Raw genomic sequence first — 18,364 nt, 5'->3', positions numbered from 1 at the left:
ATCAATTCTAAAAATTTAGGATTTTTGTGATGCTTTTGAAATGTTATTGAAATTGATTGCAATCATCCTGCACGTTGCTTATGATACAAATTTGGTCTCAAAGTTTCGGATGTCAGTCTTGTATTGAATCCCCAGACATAACACAATTTTTATAGATAATCAACAAAATTGATTCATTCTTCGTTCACCTGATGACGATGACCTGAATTACCAATCGGTGCGTTAACTTTACGATCGATGGAGCTGACTGATTTAATAAGATTTCTCACACACCATTCTTGCTGGACAACATTGTCTAAATGCGTGGGTGATCTATGAATCGTGGTCTTTGCTTGAAACTTTCAGATGATGTTTTGCAAATTTTGTAATTTTCTAATGCTTCACAATTTATTAATTTTTGTCATTTTTGTAATTTTTGTAATTTTTTGTAAATTTTGTAATTTTTGTAATTTTTGTAATTTTTGTAATTTTTGTAACTTTTGTAATTTTTGTAATTTTTGTAATTTTTGTAATTTTTGTAATTTTTGTAATTTTTGTAATTTTTGTAACTTTTGTAATTTTTGTAATTTTTGTAATTTTTGTAATTTTTGTAATTTTTGTAATTTTTGTAATTTTTGTAATTTTTGTAACTTTTGTAATTTTTGTAATTTTTGTAATTTTTGTAATTTTTGTAATTTTTGTAATTTTTGTAATTTTTGTAATTTTTGTAATTTTTGTAATTTTTGTAATTTTTGTAATTTTTGTAATTTTTGTAATTTTTGTAATTTTTGTAATTTTTGTAATTTTTGTAATTTTTGTAATTTTTGTAATTTTTGTAATTTTTGTAATTTTTGTAATTTTTGTAATTTTTGTAATTTTTGTAATTTTTGTAATTTTTGTAATTTTTGTAATTTTTGTAATTTTTGTTATTTTTGTTATTTTTGTAATTTTTGTAATTTTTGTCATTTTTGTAATTTTTGTAATTTTTGTAATTTTTGTAATTTTTGTAATTTTTGTAATTTTCGTAATTTTTGTAATTTTTGTAATTTTTGTAATTTTTGTAATTTTTGTAATTTTTGTAATTTTTGTAATTTTTGTAATTTTTGTAATTTTTGTAATTTTTGTAATTTTTGTAATTTTTGTAATTTTTGTAATTTTTGTAATTTTTGTAATTTTTGTAAATTTTGTAATTTTTGTAATTTTTGTAATTTTTGTAATTTTTGTAATTTTTGTAATTTTTGAAATTTTTGTAATTTTTGTAATTTTTGAAATTTTTAATTTTTGTTATTTTTGTAATTCTTGTAATTTTTGTAATTTTTGTAATTTTTGTAATTTTTGTAATTTTTGTAATTTTTGTAATTTTTGTAATTTTTGTAATTTTTGTAATTTTTGTAATTTTTGTAATTTTTGTAATTTTTGTAATTTTTGTAATTTTTGTAATTTTTGTAATTTTTGTAATTTTTGTAATTTTTGTAATTTTTGTAATTTTTGTAATTTTTGTAATTTTTGTAATTTTTGTAATTTTTGTAATTTTTGTAATTTTTGTAATTTTTGTAATTTTTGTAATTTTTGTAATTTTTGTAATTTTTGTAATTTTTGTAATTTTTGTAATTTTTGTAATTTTTGTAATTTTTGTATTTTTTGTAATTTTTGTAATTTTTGTAATTTTTGTAATTTTTGTAATTTTTGTAATTTTTGTAATTTTTGTAATTTTTGTAATTTTGGTAATTTTTGTAATTTTTGTAATTTTTGTAATTTTTGTAATTTTTGTAATTTTTGTAATTTTTGTAATTTTTGTAATTTTTGTAATTTTTGTAATTTTTGTAATTTTTGTAATTTTTGTAATTTTTGTAATTTTTGTAATTTTTGAAGTTTTTGTAATTTTTGTAATTCTTGTAATTTTTGTAATTTTTGTAATTTTTGTAATTTTTGTAATTTTTGTAATTTTTGTAATTTTTGTAATTTTTGTAATTTTTGTAATTTTTGTAATTTTTGTAATTTTTGTAATTTTTGTAATTTTTGTAATTTTTGTAATTTTTTAATTTTTGTAATTTTTGTAATTTTTGTAATTTTTGTAATTTTTGTAATTTTTGTAATTTTTGTAATTTTTGTAATTTTTGTAATTTTTGTAATTTTTGTAATTTTTGTAATTTTTGTAATTTTTGTAATTTTTGTAATTTTTGTAATTTTTGTAATTTTTGTAATTTTTGTAATTTTTGTAATTTTTGTAATTTTTGTAATTTTTGTAATTTTTGTAATTTTTGTAATTTTTGTAATTTTTGTAATTTTTGTAATTTTTGTAATTTTTGTAATTTTTGTAATTTTTGTAATTTTTGTAATTTTTGTAATTTTTGTAATTTTTGTAATTTTGGTCATTTTTGTAATTTTTGCATTTTTGTAATTTTTGTAATTTTTGTAATTTTTTGTAATTTTTTGTAATTTTTTGTAATTTTTTGTAATTTTTTGTAATTTTTTGTAATTTTTTGTAATTTTTTCTTATTTTTTCTAATTTTTGTCATTTTTGCATTTTTGTCATTTTTGTCATTTTTGTCATTTTTGTCATTTTTGTCATTTTTGTCATTTTTGTCATTTTTGTCATTTTTGTCATTTTTGTCATTTTTGTCATTTTTGTCATTTTTGTCATTTTTGTCATTTTTGTCATTTTTGTCATTTTTGTCATTTTTGTCATTTTTGTCATTTTTGTCATTTTTGTCATTTTTGTCATTTTTGTCATTTTTGTCATTTTTGTCATTTTTGTCATTTTTGTCATTTTTGTCATTTTTGTCATTTTTGTCATTTTTGTCATTTTTGTCATTTTTGTCATTTTTGTCATTTTTGTCATTTTTGTCATTTTTGTCATTTTTGTCATTTTTGTCATTTTTGTCATTTTTGTCATTTTTGTCATTTTTGTCATTTTTGTCATTTTTGTCATTTTTGTCATTTTTGTCATTTTTGTCATTTTTGTCATTTTTGTCATTTTTGTCATTTTTGTCATTTTTGTCATTTTTGTCATTTTTGTCATTTTTGTCATTTTTGTCATTTTTGTCATTTTTGTCATTTTTGTCATTTTTGTCATTTTTGTCATTTTTGTCATTTTTGTCATTTTTGTCATTTTTGTCATTTTTGTCATTTTTGTCATTTTTGTCATTTTTGTCATTTTTGTCATTTTTGTCATTTTTGTCATTTTTGTCATTTTTGTCATTTTTGTCATTTTTGTCATTTTTGTCATTTTTGTCATTTTTGTCATTTTTGTCATTTTTGTCATTTTTGTCATTTTTGTCATTTTTGTCTTTTTTTGACTTCATTGGAGCGAGTTCTGATTAATTTTTCAAGTTTGAGAAAGTCCGCAATTTTATCCGGAATAACACTAGATCTGAAATTTTACGAATCTTGAGTTTTTTCTTTCTTGTTTGCGCTTTTCGGACGATAAAAATCAAACTTCTGATTGAGAGCAAATCAGTTCTCAATTAAATCAAGTAAGTTATGTGAAATTTGTGTTTTCAATAAATCTATTAAGGAATCTTCAATTTTCAAGTTCGTTGTCATTTCTATTATCTTTCATTTGGTTTTCTACATTGAAGAAAAAATCACCTGGCAAAAATGAAAACCAGCAACGGAGACTAAACTAAAAACATCCATCTTGACGGGGTTTCCCAATTAGGAAAAGACCGGCAATCAAACAAGTTCATTCCAATATCGTTTGAGATAGCTTTGGCATTCGTCGCCGTCGTCGTCTTTCATACTTAGAAGTCACATCATAGTCATTGTCAACCAAACTCCCATCCAATGAGTTGAACGTGCTGTAAAAATATCTGCTAGTTTGGATTTTTACACCCACAAAAAAAAGTTGAAATTACACAGTTTGTTCAGTACCTGTCTCAAGTATCACAAATTTTAAAGAACAGGTTCCTCAAGTTTGGGTGTATAATCTAGCGCGAATGAACTTGGGGCGCCTGATGGTGGAACTGAATCGGAATGGTTTGCTGGACCATAAATGGGAAATTGCAGTCAGATGGCATCGGCAGCATCGGAACAGAACCCGCTGATGATCTAGCCAAAATAGACTCAACCCTGGCCCCACGATACTAGTCCAACCATGATGCGTTGCCTTGGTGCCAAAAATGTTTGGGTTTCGATTGCCGGTCCGTCCAATTTGGGACGGAGATTTGAATCTCTGCAAAGCAGCAAGTGAGTCGTTCTCATGAGGTCAGCAGTCGGATTTACGATTTACACCACGTTCGACATTGGGAATCGTTTGAAAAGTCGCACTTTATTGAATCGGAAGTCCGGAAGATTCGAGTGCTTAGTTATTGATATTAGCCCGAATGCAAAAATGGCTTAAATGGTCTCAAGTTTTGAGTTGGATTCGAAGAGAGGTTCCTATAACTCGCAACTCGGATATTTAGAAATTCTTAGTTGCGGAAAGTCTTTTGAAATGCTTTGGTACTACCCTACCAATTCAAAATAGTAATCAATAACTTTTCTTCAATTTGTTAGATTCGTGAGCCATGAAAAAGAGAATCTTCTGGGTATGTATTCTACGTTTGGTTGGTCTGTGGTTCTTTATAGTTTTTTTTTTCAATTAAATTTATGTCTACCCGATCTGGATTAGGCTTTCCAGACGTCCTACTTCGGTAGGACATGTCCTACTTTTTGACCCTTTATTGTACCGTCCTACTTTTGACCCAAAATGTGTTACTTTTTCGGGTCAATGCTTTGTCAATTTCGTTTCATTTAAAAAAAAAAAAAAAAAGAAACATGTGGGCTATTGGTAAATAAGCATCGAAGCTGTGATAAAATTTTTGTATCAACATTTATTATTGCAAACTACTAAAGCACATAAACCCATTTCAGTATTTACCCAACTTTCACATAAATCTATATATATAAAAATGAATTTCTGTCTGTCTGTCTGTCTGTCTGTCTGTCTGTCTGTTCCCTATAGACTCGAAAACTACTGAACCGATTTGCGTGAAACTTGGCAGGTGGGGGTATTGGAGGCCGGGGAAGGTTCCTATGATGGTTTGAGACCCCTCCCTCCCTCAATAAGAGAGGGAGGGGCCTCCCAAACAAAAGACAATTTTTTGCATAACTCGAGCACCCATCAAGCAAATGGTATCAAAATTGGCATGGGGTGGTATTTGGATACGAAGAATATTCCTATGAATACAAAGTACCCCTCCCTTCTCACAGTGGGGTGATAGGAAGGGGGGAGGGGGGCTACCTTACAATTTTTCATATAACTCGAAAACTAATCAAGATATTGGAACCAAATTTGGCACGGGAAGGTATTGGGATACGAAAAATATTTCAATGATTATTTGAAACCCCTCCCCCTTTTTTGTAGAAAGGGGGAGGGGGCCTTTTTCATATTTTTTTACATAACTCAAAAACTAATAAAGCAAATGGAACCAAATTTGGCATGGGAGGGTATTTGGATATGAAAAATATTTCTATGATTATTTGAGACCCATCCCTCTTTCCAGTAGGGAGAAATAAACAAGGGAGGGGACTCTTTTATAATTTTTTACACAACTAATTAAGCAAATGGAACCAAATTTGGCATGGGCGGGTATTTGGGAACGTGACATGTTCTAATGATTGTTTGAGAACCCTTCCTTCTTCCAGTGGGGAGAAAGGAAAGAGGGAGCGGATTTTCATACAATTTTTACATCATAACTGAAAAACTACAACAGCAAATGGAACCAAATTTGGCATGGAACCATTTTTGGGTACTAGATGTGCCTCTATGAATATTTGGTACCCCTCACTCCTTCAAAGAGGTGGATGAAAAGGGGGAGGAAAGGTCTCCCTTATAATTTTCAGTATAACCATATTTGGCATATGAGGGTATTTGGATTTGAGAAATGATTCTGTCATAAATTGAAGCCCCACCTTTTTTTCAGCGGAATGATATTAAAAGGGAAGGGGGATCCATGTAATTTTTTTGCATAACTCGAGAATTTATCGAGCAAATGAAACCAAATTTGGCATCAAAAAGTTTTTGAATACGAAAAATACTTTTTCTATGTTAAACAATTCCTTTCTTGCAGTAAGATGATAGAATTGGGAATATAGGAAGGGAAGAGGAGGCTTACATTTAACTCTTTTTTTTACAATATCCGAGAAATGGACAAAACTTAATATGAAAAATCATTTTGGTATGATTCTATGATTATCTGACACACCATCCTCCTTTCAGTGAGTAAGTACATTGGAGGAGGGAGGTGATCCCAATACAATTGTGTTAGCATAAGTTCTCAATTTATGCTAACGAAGCCAACAAATGGAAACAAATATGGCATGGAAAGGTACTTGGTTACGAGATATCTTTCTACGATTGTTATAGATCCTTACGCTTTACAGTGTAGAGAGGGGAAGAAAGGAGGAGGGTCCATATAAATTTTGTTGTTAAGCTTAAAAACTTATCAACCAATGGAACTATATTTGATATGAGAGGATTTTTGGGAACGACAAAATTAGGTATGATTATTAAAGATCACGACCTTCATTCAGCAGGGGGTGAAGGTAAGGACAGGGGAGGGGCTCTCTTATCAATTCTTCAGCATAAATCCAGAACATATCAAGAAAAAACAACCATATTTTATAAGTTAGATTGTTTGCGTACGATTAATTTGAGACCGTCCAGACAGCTTCAAATTATCAGATCTTTAATACAAATTTATAGAGCAAGATTTAAAATATTCGTTTAAGTTATCTTTGTGTTGCAATTCGAAACTCCAGCTGCAGCTCTCATTTTATAGCGATTGCTTATAAATTATGTTATAATTTGATTCAAAGTAATGCCAATAAAACAATAAAAATTTGAATAATTTCTGAAAATATCATTTGATTTTGAAAGGTGTAGCAAAGCACACCGGGTCAGCTAGTATTAAATATTATTTATCAATTTCTATCAAACAAACTCATTTCCAAACACCAAACTTATAATTATTAGTGGTGAACGAAAAATTGACTTTGTAAAGCATCCACCAAGTTTACCTTTGGATTGAGAAAAACGTGGAATAACTATTAACTTTTTAGTGCCCAATCCCACCTTAAGACTAAAATTGTCATAAAATTGCACCGAATAGTAATTTTTCATTTTTTTTTTTGTTAAATGATTTTAATGATTTTGTTCCGAAATAATGACAAATGTTCGATACGGATATATTAACAGTTCTACACGAACACTACTGCCTCTTGGTAGGGCTTTTTTCGAGGTGGTCGCACGAAAGACGTGGTTTCCGGTTCTAATATCGAAAAATTCGCCCTCTGGAAAAGATTTACACAGATGATCGCGTTTTTGTTTTTTATGCTGAAAATTCAAAAAAATATAACTTTTGATAACAAATATTTCTTGATACTTGCAGTACAATTAATGAGCATAAAGAATAAACTTTACTGAACGCCAGAAAATATATTCGACGTTAAACTTTTTTTTTAAATTAATTTTTTTACTCTTATTTACCATACACGGAAAAAAATTGCATGGGTTTTTCAAATATAGGATCATGATAATTTTACCATGTCCATGATTAAGTATTTTCTTCCAGAAATCTGGGCTGAAGAACTACGACAAAGTATTTTTACTAAGTGAGCTTGACAGTTCATAGTAATTTCCTCGTGTCTAAAATACCATGCGCATGATATTTAGATATTGCACGATTCCTGTTCTTGCAATTACTATGCGCATGCACGCTCATTTTTATCTAACCATTTATGTTTATAGAATAAACATTTTATTGTTTTTGATGACAAACTTTCAATATGGTTATTTTTTAAGAATTTTTCTGGGAAGAATTTTAACCATTTTGATAGTTCTCGAGTGAAAACCAAAAAATGAATGAAAAATTTAGAAATATGTACATCACGCCATTTTGAAAGTGATTGGTTCTGCAGCCACAGGTGCATTTTCTGTTAAAAATAAGAAATTTAACATTTTTCGCTTATTTAGCGCCATTTATAGATGTGAAAATGGAACGACGAACATCCTCTGGTCCGGAAAGGTAAGTCTTCAATAATATTTGGATTGATGTATCTGTTGTTTTTTTTCACTCCTATTAATAGGATGCCGAAATTTGAGGATCCTTATACTTTATTTATGTTTTCCTCGGACAGGGAAAGCCCGCTGGAGTTAAATAATCGGAAGCAGTATTCGACCTGGTGCGGAAAACAGCAAAAATTCGTTCAAGTGTTAAAATTTTTTGGTCCGGTCATTTTCCGTATCATCCGGAGGGAGCTGAAGTGGGTAGGAATGATAGGAAAACATCACCCGGATATAGAGGAAATGGTACATTCGGTAGGGCGATAGGATATTCCCAACTACATCTGCTGCAACACTAACATCCCAGCTCAAATAGTTGGAAAAACTACAGCAGCAAATTAAGTAATACAACGGAATAATGCAAACCCATCCTTGAGCAGATTTCTAAAAAGGCTAGCCTCGCTTGGAAAGGAATAACAAGAACTTGTAAGTTATAACTTAATTTTTTTTTCAAATAATCTGATTTTATTTTCCATCTCTTTTCTCATTACTAGAAACACTGTCCATGGACCACTTCCGGCAGCGTCTACACTTGGTCCCAATCAAGACACTCGTCGACAGCCCAACAGCAAGCTTCAGGGAACAGTCTGTAGTGACTCTACAGCTAACACGAAAATAATGTCCGTCCCAGAAGGACTTCGATTTCTACTGTTCAAAAATGTCAATAAAAATAATACTAAATACTATCACTAATCTTTCTTGGTTTCTTTTAAATGTCGAAAAACTGATTTTGCGAACGAAAAATGACGATTTTTATTTAAAATTTTATGACAAATCCTCATGAATCGAAAAAAGCAGCTCATTTGAATTTCGGTTGAAAAATAACCATTTTTCAACTTCTCCTCCAGAATCGCATTCGGTTAAAAAATAACCATATTTGAACTTCTCCCCGAGAAGTCATTTTATGACTTCTCATGGAGAACTCATAAAATGACATTTCCCGGGAAAAGGTCAAAAATGGTTATTTTTGAAACGTAAATGGTTTAATAATTTCTAGCGTGTGCGTCTTCCGTGAAGTCCAGATTGTATCGACGACAGCCGGACAGGGCCTGAACGAGCCTTTAAACCGATACGCACCCGGAGCCGGAAAACAAATCAATCTGGTCGGAAAACGTATGTTTTCAGGTAAATGAGATTGTGTTTTCTTTTTCTTTCACATTTTTCCATTCCTATATGGGTGCAAAATAGATGTACTGTTTTTTTCTCAATTTGTTCCAGTGTCGGCGAATGCTGTTCTCGAGTTCCCCAACCCGTGGGAACCTCCCTTGAAGAACATTATATCATTTGGACGAAGGACGCTAACTAACTGGTGAACTAATGTTAGCGTACTGCTAGCGGGACACAATCTCAGCACATCTGCTGGGCCGGGAAATGCTGTCTTTCAGGTGAGTGAAATTGTTTTTTTTTTTAAATATTAATCTGCTGCTTGTAGAATAAACAAACTGAACAGTTTTCCTATTTCCCATAATTAATTACTTTTCCCGTTTAATTTTTTCATGATCATTTCAGGCGCTATGCTGCCCTCTTCGATCAAACCCGAGATCCCCGGCTGTGGGTTGTGCTACAACGATAAAGTAAAGTGCTTGTGAATAATTTCTTGAGGCCTGCAAAATATTATAGTTTATACATCTTTATAACATGCCGCATGGTAATTTGATAATAGGTGATATTTTAATAAGGGAAATTTACACTTTTACAATGCACGAAGTAAAAGAACTCATTCTGTAATAAGCAGTTTTACTACGTATGCAGTTGAAATTACAATGCGCAGCAAAAATCAACACATAGTAAAATTACTATGTGTGGAGTAATTTCGAGAACAAAACATTATTGACTCAAAAATATGGTTGCGTGTTGTTTATTTAAACCACGGATTTAGTAATTTTACTATGCTTTCTTTTCAGTGTTGTCGGATTCTTCAAATCAATCTTCCGGGTAGAATCAATTTGTTCCAAACACTCGCGTCCGTAGCCTTCAAAATTCGCTAATAGACTGACCGTTGAGATTTTTTCGTTTTCATGATTCTCGCTCTCTTTTCAATATTCCCTCCAAAACGATATAATCACGCTCTCCACATAATACTCATTGTCAATCAACGATTACTCAAAACAGACTTTACATTATTTTAAAATATTCAATTTTGCCTTACATCTATACTCTACATTCTCCTTCTCCTCTACTCTCTCAAGTCAAATACTGAAAAAAAAAATTTTTTTTGAGCATTTTACAAAAAAGATGAGATTTTCCATAGAATGCGCTAAATGCGCATACTAAGGAGAATACGCTTTTTCTTTGATTGAAAAGTAGTCATGCAATACCTCTCGAGCAGTTTGTGGAGTGGAGTTTTGTCAATCATCAAGGTACTGCTCAGACAAAGATTTCGCCTTGATTTATGCAAATATAATCCATAGGAACGAAAAAAACTCTTCCGGCTGAGTTTCGGGCTGGTAAGCAAAGCTGGAAGACGTTGGACCAGTAGACGACGGTGCCAGCTTTGTCGGTATGTGGTGAGTAACATTAATTGTCTATTACTTATTGGCTGGTAAACGGTGGATAATGTGCAACACGAGACCCCATAGTGGTCATATCACCTCTTATTCACAACTCCTATCTCTACCTCCCCGCGGTGCCGGCTGGGGTGCGAGTAACCTAAGCGGAGATCGGGTACCCAACCCCGGTGGATGCTCTGGTCGCATGCAGACTGAGAAGGTGGCCGCACGCGTCTGTTCCCCAGGTCAGGGGCGGCGTGCAACAACAACCGAATTGGAACTTTGGCAACGACTTTTAGCATGAAAACACGGACTAGAATTGGAACTTGGAATGTTTTGACCCTTGCCCAGCCAGGAAAGCTGGCTCAACTTGCTAGAGAAGCTAGCCGCCTCAAGCTAGAGATATTGGGACTGAGCGAAGTCCGTTGGCCTAACACTGGAGAACACAAGACACAGTCCGGGCAAGTACTGCTTTACTCTGGCATACGAGGAGAACATGCTACTCGGGAACGAGGAGTTGGTTTCCTGTTAAACCCGCAGGCCCATGCGGCCCTCATAAGATGGGAACCGATAAACGAAAGAATAATCGTAGCCAGATTCAGAACACGGGTTAGAAACCTTACAATGGTCCAGTGTTATGCGCCAACTGACGTTGCCGATTTGCAGGAGAAAGAGCAGTTTTACAGTCAATTGAACAGCGTGGTTGAGAGAATTCCGAAGGGTGACATTCAAATCCACTTAGGCGACTTCAACGCAAAGATTGGCTCCGATAATCAGGACTTTGAGCGCATCATGGGGTGCCATGGTCTAGGACAGATGAGCGAAAACGGAGAGCTGTTTGTAGAATTTTGTGGCAACAACAACATGGTGATCGGTGGATCGCTCTTCCCCCATCGACCAGCACATAAGGTCACTTGGGTATCCCGAGATGGCCGAACAGAAAATCAAATTGACCACATCTGCATCAGCCGAAAATGGAGAAGGAGCCTTCTTGATGTCCGCAACAAACGAAGCGCAGACATTGCATCTGACCATCACCTCGTCCTTGGCGAGATACGACTGAGAGTTGCGCGTGTCCAACGGCGCGAGGAGAAAGTCGGGTGTCGATACGACGTCTGCCGGTTGGAGAATCCAGAGGTGAAAAGGGCATACGTTGAACAGCTAGAATCCCGAGCCTCGGAGCTGCCGACAGACGGAACAGTCGAAGAACAGTGGTGTGGAATCAAGAATGCCTTTATCACGACGAGCCATGGTACTCTCGGTAAAGTTTGTGGAAGACGAAGTGAATGGATGTCGGATGAAACCTGGAGGATGATCGATGATCGGAGAAAGGCGAAAGTCGGAATTGAGCAGGCATGTACTGGGTCAGCCAAAGCAGCCACCCGCTTACGATATGCGGAGCTGGAAAAGGCAGTTAAACGAGCTTGTAGACGAGACAAGAGAGCCTGGACAAACTCCCTAGCCGAAGAGGGAGAAAGAGCCGCCGCCATTGGAGATATCCGATTATTATATGATATATCTCGCCGCCTTAGTGGTGCAAGGACTAATGCTAGAATGCCGCTGAAAGACCGAGCAGGTCAGCTGCTGACAGATCGAACAGATCAGCTCAAGCGTTGGACTGAGCATTTTGTTACAAATAGTAATGGCCAACAGAACCCGCAGCTCGAGGCGCCCACAGTAAGTCGCATTAATGGCGTCAACTCGGAAGCGCCATCGCTGGCTGAAATAGAGGCGGCAATCAAGGACATGAAATCCAACAAAGCGCCTGGAATCGATTGCATTCCTGCTGAAATGCTCAAAGCCGACCCTGCCTTGTCAGCACAAATGTTGCACCGTCTTTTCGCTGACATTTGGGATACTGCAACATTCCCGGCCGACTGGATGCAGGGTATCCTCGTAAAGGTCCCAAAGAAAGGAGACCTAACAGAGTGCGGTAACTGGCGTGGCATAACTTTGATCTGTACAACCCTTAAAGTACTCTGCAAAGTGATCCTAAACAGGATCCAGGAGACAATCGACGCTACACTCCGACGGCAACAAGCTGGATTCCGATCCGGACGATCATGTGTGGACCACATCACAACGCTACGAATAATACTGGAACAAATCAACGAATTCCAGGACTCTCTTCTGCTGGTGTTCGTTGATTTCGAAAAAGCATTTGACCGACTGAACCACGAAAACATCTGGGCTACTCTTAGACGAAGAGGGGTCCCAGAGAAACTAGTCCATCTCATCGAAGCACAGTACGAGGCATTTTCGTGCAAGGTCTTGCACGACGGTGTCTTGTCCGAACCAATCCCGGTAACTGCTGGAGTGAGACAAGGATGTATTTTGTCACCGCTGCTTTTTCTCATCGTAATGAATGAGATCTTGGCTGGATCGATTGACTGTAGACCAAACCGAGGATTGCCGTGGAATCCTTCATCAATTGAGCAACTGAACGACCTTGACCTGGCAGACGATATTGTTTTGCTCGCCCAAACACAACAAGACATGCAGAGCAAACTCGACGACCTCACCGAAAGCTCTAAGGCAGCAGGTCTCAAAATCAATGTCGGAAAGACCAAGTCGATGGAAATCAACACAGAAAATCGTTCCAATTTCGTGGTAGCTGGACAACAGGTTGAGACAGTGGAGTGCTTCCAGCATCTTGGTAGCCAGATTACGCCTGATAGTGGTACCAAGAAGGACATCGAAACCCGGATCAGAAAAGCCCGATTTGCGTTTGCGAGTCTCCGAAACATCTGGCGGTCACGCCAGATCTCTCTACGAACAAAAATCCGAATCTTCAACTCAAACGTCAAATCCGTATTGCTGTACGGGTGTGAAACTTGGTGCACATATGCGGTGACGACGCGAAAACTGCAAGTTTTTGTGAATCGCTGCCTGCGGAACATCATCCGCGCTTGGTGGCCTGGCAACTGGATCTCAAACGTTGAACTTCATCGCCGGTGTCATCAAAAGGCGCTAGAAATCGAGATTCGGGAACGTAAGTTGAGATGGATTGGGCACACGCTGCGAAGAGATGAAAACGAGATTTGCAGAGAGGCGCTTGACTGGAATCCAGATGGGCATCGAAAAGAGGCAGGCCCAAAAGCTCGTGGCGGCGAAGTCTAGCCGCTGAAATCCGCACAGTTGACGAGAACCTTGGCTGGCAGCAAGTGAAGACACTGGCTCAGGATCGCCAGCAGTGGAGATCTTTTATCTCAGCCCTATGCGCCGGTCAATCGGCGCTGGACCCTTAGGTAGGTAGGTAGGTATTACAAATTTATGCTTATTCAACACTATTTGCTTCCAGGAGCTGTCTGGAAGCAGCAGAAAGTCATCGAATTGGAAGGCATGGCATTCCATCGCCCGAGAACCGGCTGGCCTTCCTGCAGGATCATTCGATCTTCATCGAAATGAAACATCTGCTTCAGGAGGACCCCCGTCTGTTGCCATCGCTGCTCCAGAAAATCCAATCGAGTAATCCAGATCTTATGGGTATAATTTGGAAGAACTAACTGGCAACCTTATCATAGAAATTAAGGTTTGAATATTAAATTTAAAATAAACCCATTTTGGAGGTTCTGATTCCATATTCCTTTAACCGAAATTGTATTTCTACATATTTTCGTATTTCTGTTTTTGTATCAAATTTAGGATTCTTGATTTTCAGTTCGAATAATCAGAAAAAAAAGCTGCTTTGAAATCCTTGTACGAATTCGTTTTTGTATTTCATATCAAATTTGAATCATGTTTTTCGAAAATCAGATGCTGTTTACCGAATATTGAAAAAGAAGAAATTTGTTTTATATTCAGATCGGAAGTTCTTAAACTTTATTCTAACACAAAATTTAAACATTTAAAGCTTCTAAGTGGCGATCCCAGATTGAAAACCAGATTCTGATTCATCATTCGAAATTCACATTTTAAATCAGATTCACAAAACAGATTAAAAATAAATAATTGAAATAATGAATTAAGATTCAATTTTCAATTTTCTAAGTTCAATTTTTGAATTCAGGCTTAGAATTCCGATTTAAAATTCAGAAAAGATTTGGCTTGTGAATGAGTTTTTCGATCAACATAAAATTATTGAGAAATTCAAGAGAACATAAACTTATAAATTTGCTTGTCAATTCAATCTTTAGATTTTAAAGTTTTTAATCAGAATAAGTTTGTACAAACAATTCAGCAGAAAATCTCAAATATAAAGAAGAATTTGAGTTAATTTTCTTAGTATTGATTCATGCGAAATATCCCAAATTATATTTAATAAAATCAGCCACTGGATTTTTATTATGGAATTTATTCTTCATGAAAAATATTTCCTGTTTAAGAATCATGTACCTGATCTTCACTTAAAAAATCTGCATCAAGTAAATTTGATTCGAAATTTTGTTTAAATCTTACTGTTTTTTTTTTTCAAAATTTGCAAAACTGTTTAGAAGATTGAGCTTGTTTGATTTGAGTATAGAATAATTGTTTTCTTAAAAAATTGAAGGCTTCAATAAAAAGAACTTATTTTATGCTCAAATCAAATAACTTTGATCTACCAGACTTTTAAACAAATTCAAAAATTTTAACCATCGATGAAAGCAAAATATGAAATATTTATAGGCCAAGGATCACTTTTCTGAAGTTACTTTTTTAAGGTTTTATTAATGACACTTTACCATACTCGTGGCATTCGTGTCTTCTCTTAAGTTACAATTTCATACGAAAACTATTAATGAGTACTTAAAAATGAATAATCATATAGTTACAAACATAATTTGTTTAATTTTGTTTTTTATTCGTGTGTTGTTAGACAAAAAATCGGAGGTTAAAATTAGTCACCAACCTCCCCTCCCCCTGAGTCGGTTCTTTCTGGTCCTAGTAAGAATAGAACATAATTGGCCTCCGTGTTATTTAAAATCTATAAAATCAATATTATTTGTTCAAATTTTATCAAAACTAAACAGCAGGTGCCTGAATTACACATTCAAAACTAAGTTAATAAATATTATATTTTGTACATTTAATTAATAAGTTCATGCGTTAACGATTTCCAAAAATTCAATGACACAAATGTCAATATCAAAAGCTTTCTGCATTATTTCGGTATATTTTGCGATTTTTTTTTAAATGATTCCGAGTAACCATTGAACATTTTTGAGATAACTCTGTCATGTAAACGAATACCAAACTGATCAACAAAATCCGGATGTTCAAAATTCAGTAGAAAATTACCAGTTTCGACTTTTTAAACACTGCTAAACTTTAACACAAGAAGTAATGTGGCCAAAGTTGACATAACGTCATGATTGTATGCAAAAGATGCGTTTATTTTGTAGCCTATATAGATCAGTCAGTTTCTATGGGATCGTTCAGTGAATATACATTTTCTGTGAATTTATATAGTTTTCATTAAAAAAAAAAACACTATAAAACAACTTCGTTATTAACTTCAAACTGCTTTTGGTACCGAACATCATCCCAACGAAGGGTAGACTGTTTGCATCCACTTTAATTTTAATTTAGTTGCCCAAAATCACTTCCACGTGTAGGTACATAGTCAGTGCACAATTTTGAGGGCCTGCATGAGCTAGACACCGCCATAAATATCAGGTGTTAATTCAATCGAGAATGTATTCATTGTGGATGTTTCACCAAGCTGAGAAAGACACAGTTAAAAAAACCAGAAGCGTATTTGAACTTTTTTGACATAACTAATAGGAATAATTTATAGGCACAGGGAAAAGTTTTGGATTAGGTTTTTTTTTTTACTTCGAGGCGTATGAACATAGAAATTGAACAGGTGAAAGCGTTTTTCATCTGTTTTTAAGAAATATTTTGCGTGAATTTTTTTTTTTTGAATTGTTCAGTATTTGTCCAACTGAAAGTTTTTTGAAGTGTTAATTGAAAGTTTTACATGAACAAACTAACGTCAAATGCCCACCCTCATCCACCAAAGTTTTCATCCTCATACATATAACAAGTGTATCATTCCGAGAAGGCCAACACAACGATCAAACAGGGATTTTGTCCGTAATGATGCGTCGAGTCGAGTCCAGCAACCGTTTCGAGTTCCAGTTTGAGCGCCTCAATATGGCGACCGTAACCATTGATGGCCGCTGGCTAGTAGGACCTGGCTGGCCTAATGAAGAACGACGCAACTCGATGATGGCATATTGAGAGCCGGTGCAAATTTCCATAAATGATATGTTCCTCCGGCTGGTTAGTTATAGCAGATACCTAGTTGGTTCTTGGTTCTCGGTTCTGGTTTTGTCTGATGATGATGATGATGATGATGATGATGGTGGTGGAGGCAACCTCATCCAAGCTACTACCCCAGACGAAGTTAAAGCCCACATGCGTTTGTGAATGTCTGCCGACCGACTGAATGTTGTGAAATGAATTGACACGTTCCATGATGTGGCCAAGCCAAGCGACCACATGGTTCCTGGCTGTCCAATTTAGTACCGTGTGACGACGAGACGGCAAAAGTTTTTGCTCTCAAAACTGTGACCTGCCGGTGAAACCCACGCTGAAACGAGCGATGGTTGACAAGTTTTTTTACCCTAGCTCTCTTTTCCATATGAATGTAACTACGATAGTTGAGAACCTGAGCCGTTTTTTCTAGGTTAGAATTTAATGAATGGAAGGAAAATATTTATAACATAAAAGTTGATGTTAAATACCATTGGTGGGTGAAATCAGGAATTCAATGTTTGAACAAGCTCAAAAAATTTTCAAATTGATTCATTTGATTAACCAAGCAAAGACAAACTTTGTTAGACTGCTGCAAGCCATGCGTAAAAATTTCCAAATTTATACATTTTTACACCTCCCGTTGCTTTTTTTGGTTGTTTTCAGTGCCACAAATAGCAATAAAATGTGTGGAAGCGATTCATTCAGTCCTAAAATAGTTGGAAATTTGTATGGGAAAACAAAATTTCTCATTCCAAAATCGCCAGATATGTACTGAAATAAAAAAAATATATACATTTCATGTAAACAAACCTTAAACCTAACTTTTACTCTAGAAAAGATATTCGATGTTATGCACAAAAAATATCCCAATTTTCTTACAAATTTTAGCGACTTTAACTGTTCATTTAAAAGCTGTTTAAGCGTAGGATGAAAATAAAAAAATGCATAGCCAATGAATTTGTTGACTTATTTAGTCTTGACAAAAACATTTACTGAAATTCGTGAAAGCTGTTATTTTCTAATAATATTCATTTAAGATTTTTTTTTATTTTGAAATCATCTAAAATTTTACACTGATGCTTGGTAACCCAAAGGGTATCGAAAAAACATATGGGACGAAATGCATAGATTCACATATTTGTGCAGTATGAGGGTAATCTACTTGTGACACATGGAATGGAAAATTTTATTGTCAAAAAAAATAAAAATAAAATAAACAAGATCCTTAACAGTTTTGTTAAAATATATTGAACTTTAATAATCGTGCGTACAAAATCTGAAAACAAAACTGTTAATGGTTCTTCTAAATAAGTCAGTAAACAGGGCAATAGCTATAGCACTACTGGTAAGGATGAAGGTTGAGTATAAACAGGTAAGAGTTAAACGAAGAGGTAAGAATGTATAATTTTTCAACTTTTTTATTTATAAAATAAATTATTTCTGAACCGTCAATCAGTTGCCAGCTGGACAGGTATCTACACGTATGCGGAATACCTGTTGAAGATTCATAACACTGGAAATGTTATGAATTTTATACGGTTGCGAAACTGATTGTATCGTTCTACAAATAACACATACACATACACGTAACACTCATTACATAACAGTTCATACGAAGCCATGGTGCTGGGTATGTGGTTGTTTGCATTGTAGATAGGCCGAACAATTG

The 18,364-nt window shown here is 34.3% G+C and overlaps 1 protein-coding gene and 1 long non-coding RNA gene across 3 annotated transcripts in view; one reads left to right on the top strand and one right to left on the bottom strand.

The window, feature by feature from the left end:
* Positions 1-18,364, bottom strand: part of LOC129751004 (uncharacterized) — a 951,184-nt gene that overhangs the window by 376,679 nt on the left and 556,141 nt on the right. The window lies entirely within an intron of this gene.
* Positions 7,781-8,630, top strand: LOC129751010 (uncharacterized). Its single transcript, XR_008738558.1, has 3 exons — positions 7,781-7,988; positions 8,101-8,452; positions 8,521-8,630. It is a non-coding gene; the product is annotated as an uncharacterized LOC129751010 (long non-coding RNA).

This window comes from Uranotaenia lowii, chromosome 3 (genome assembly GCF_029784155.1).
Source record: "Uranotaenia lowii strain MFRU-FL chromosome 3, ASM2978415v1, whole genome shotgun sequence".
Lineage (NCBI taxonomy): Eukaryota > Metazoa > Arthropoda > Insecta > Diptera > Culicidae > Uranotaenia > Uranotaenia lowii.
This window is presented reverse-complemented; position numbering and strand designations above follow the sequence as displayed.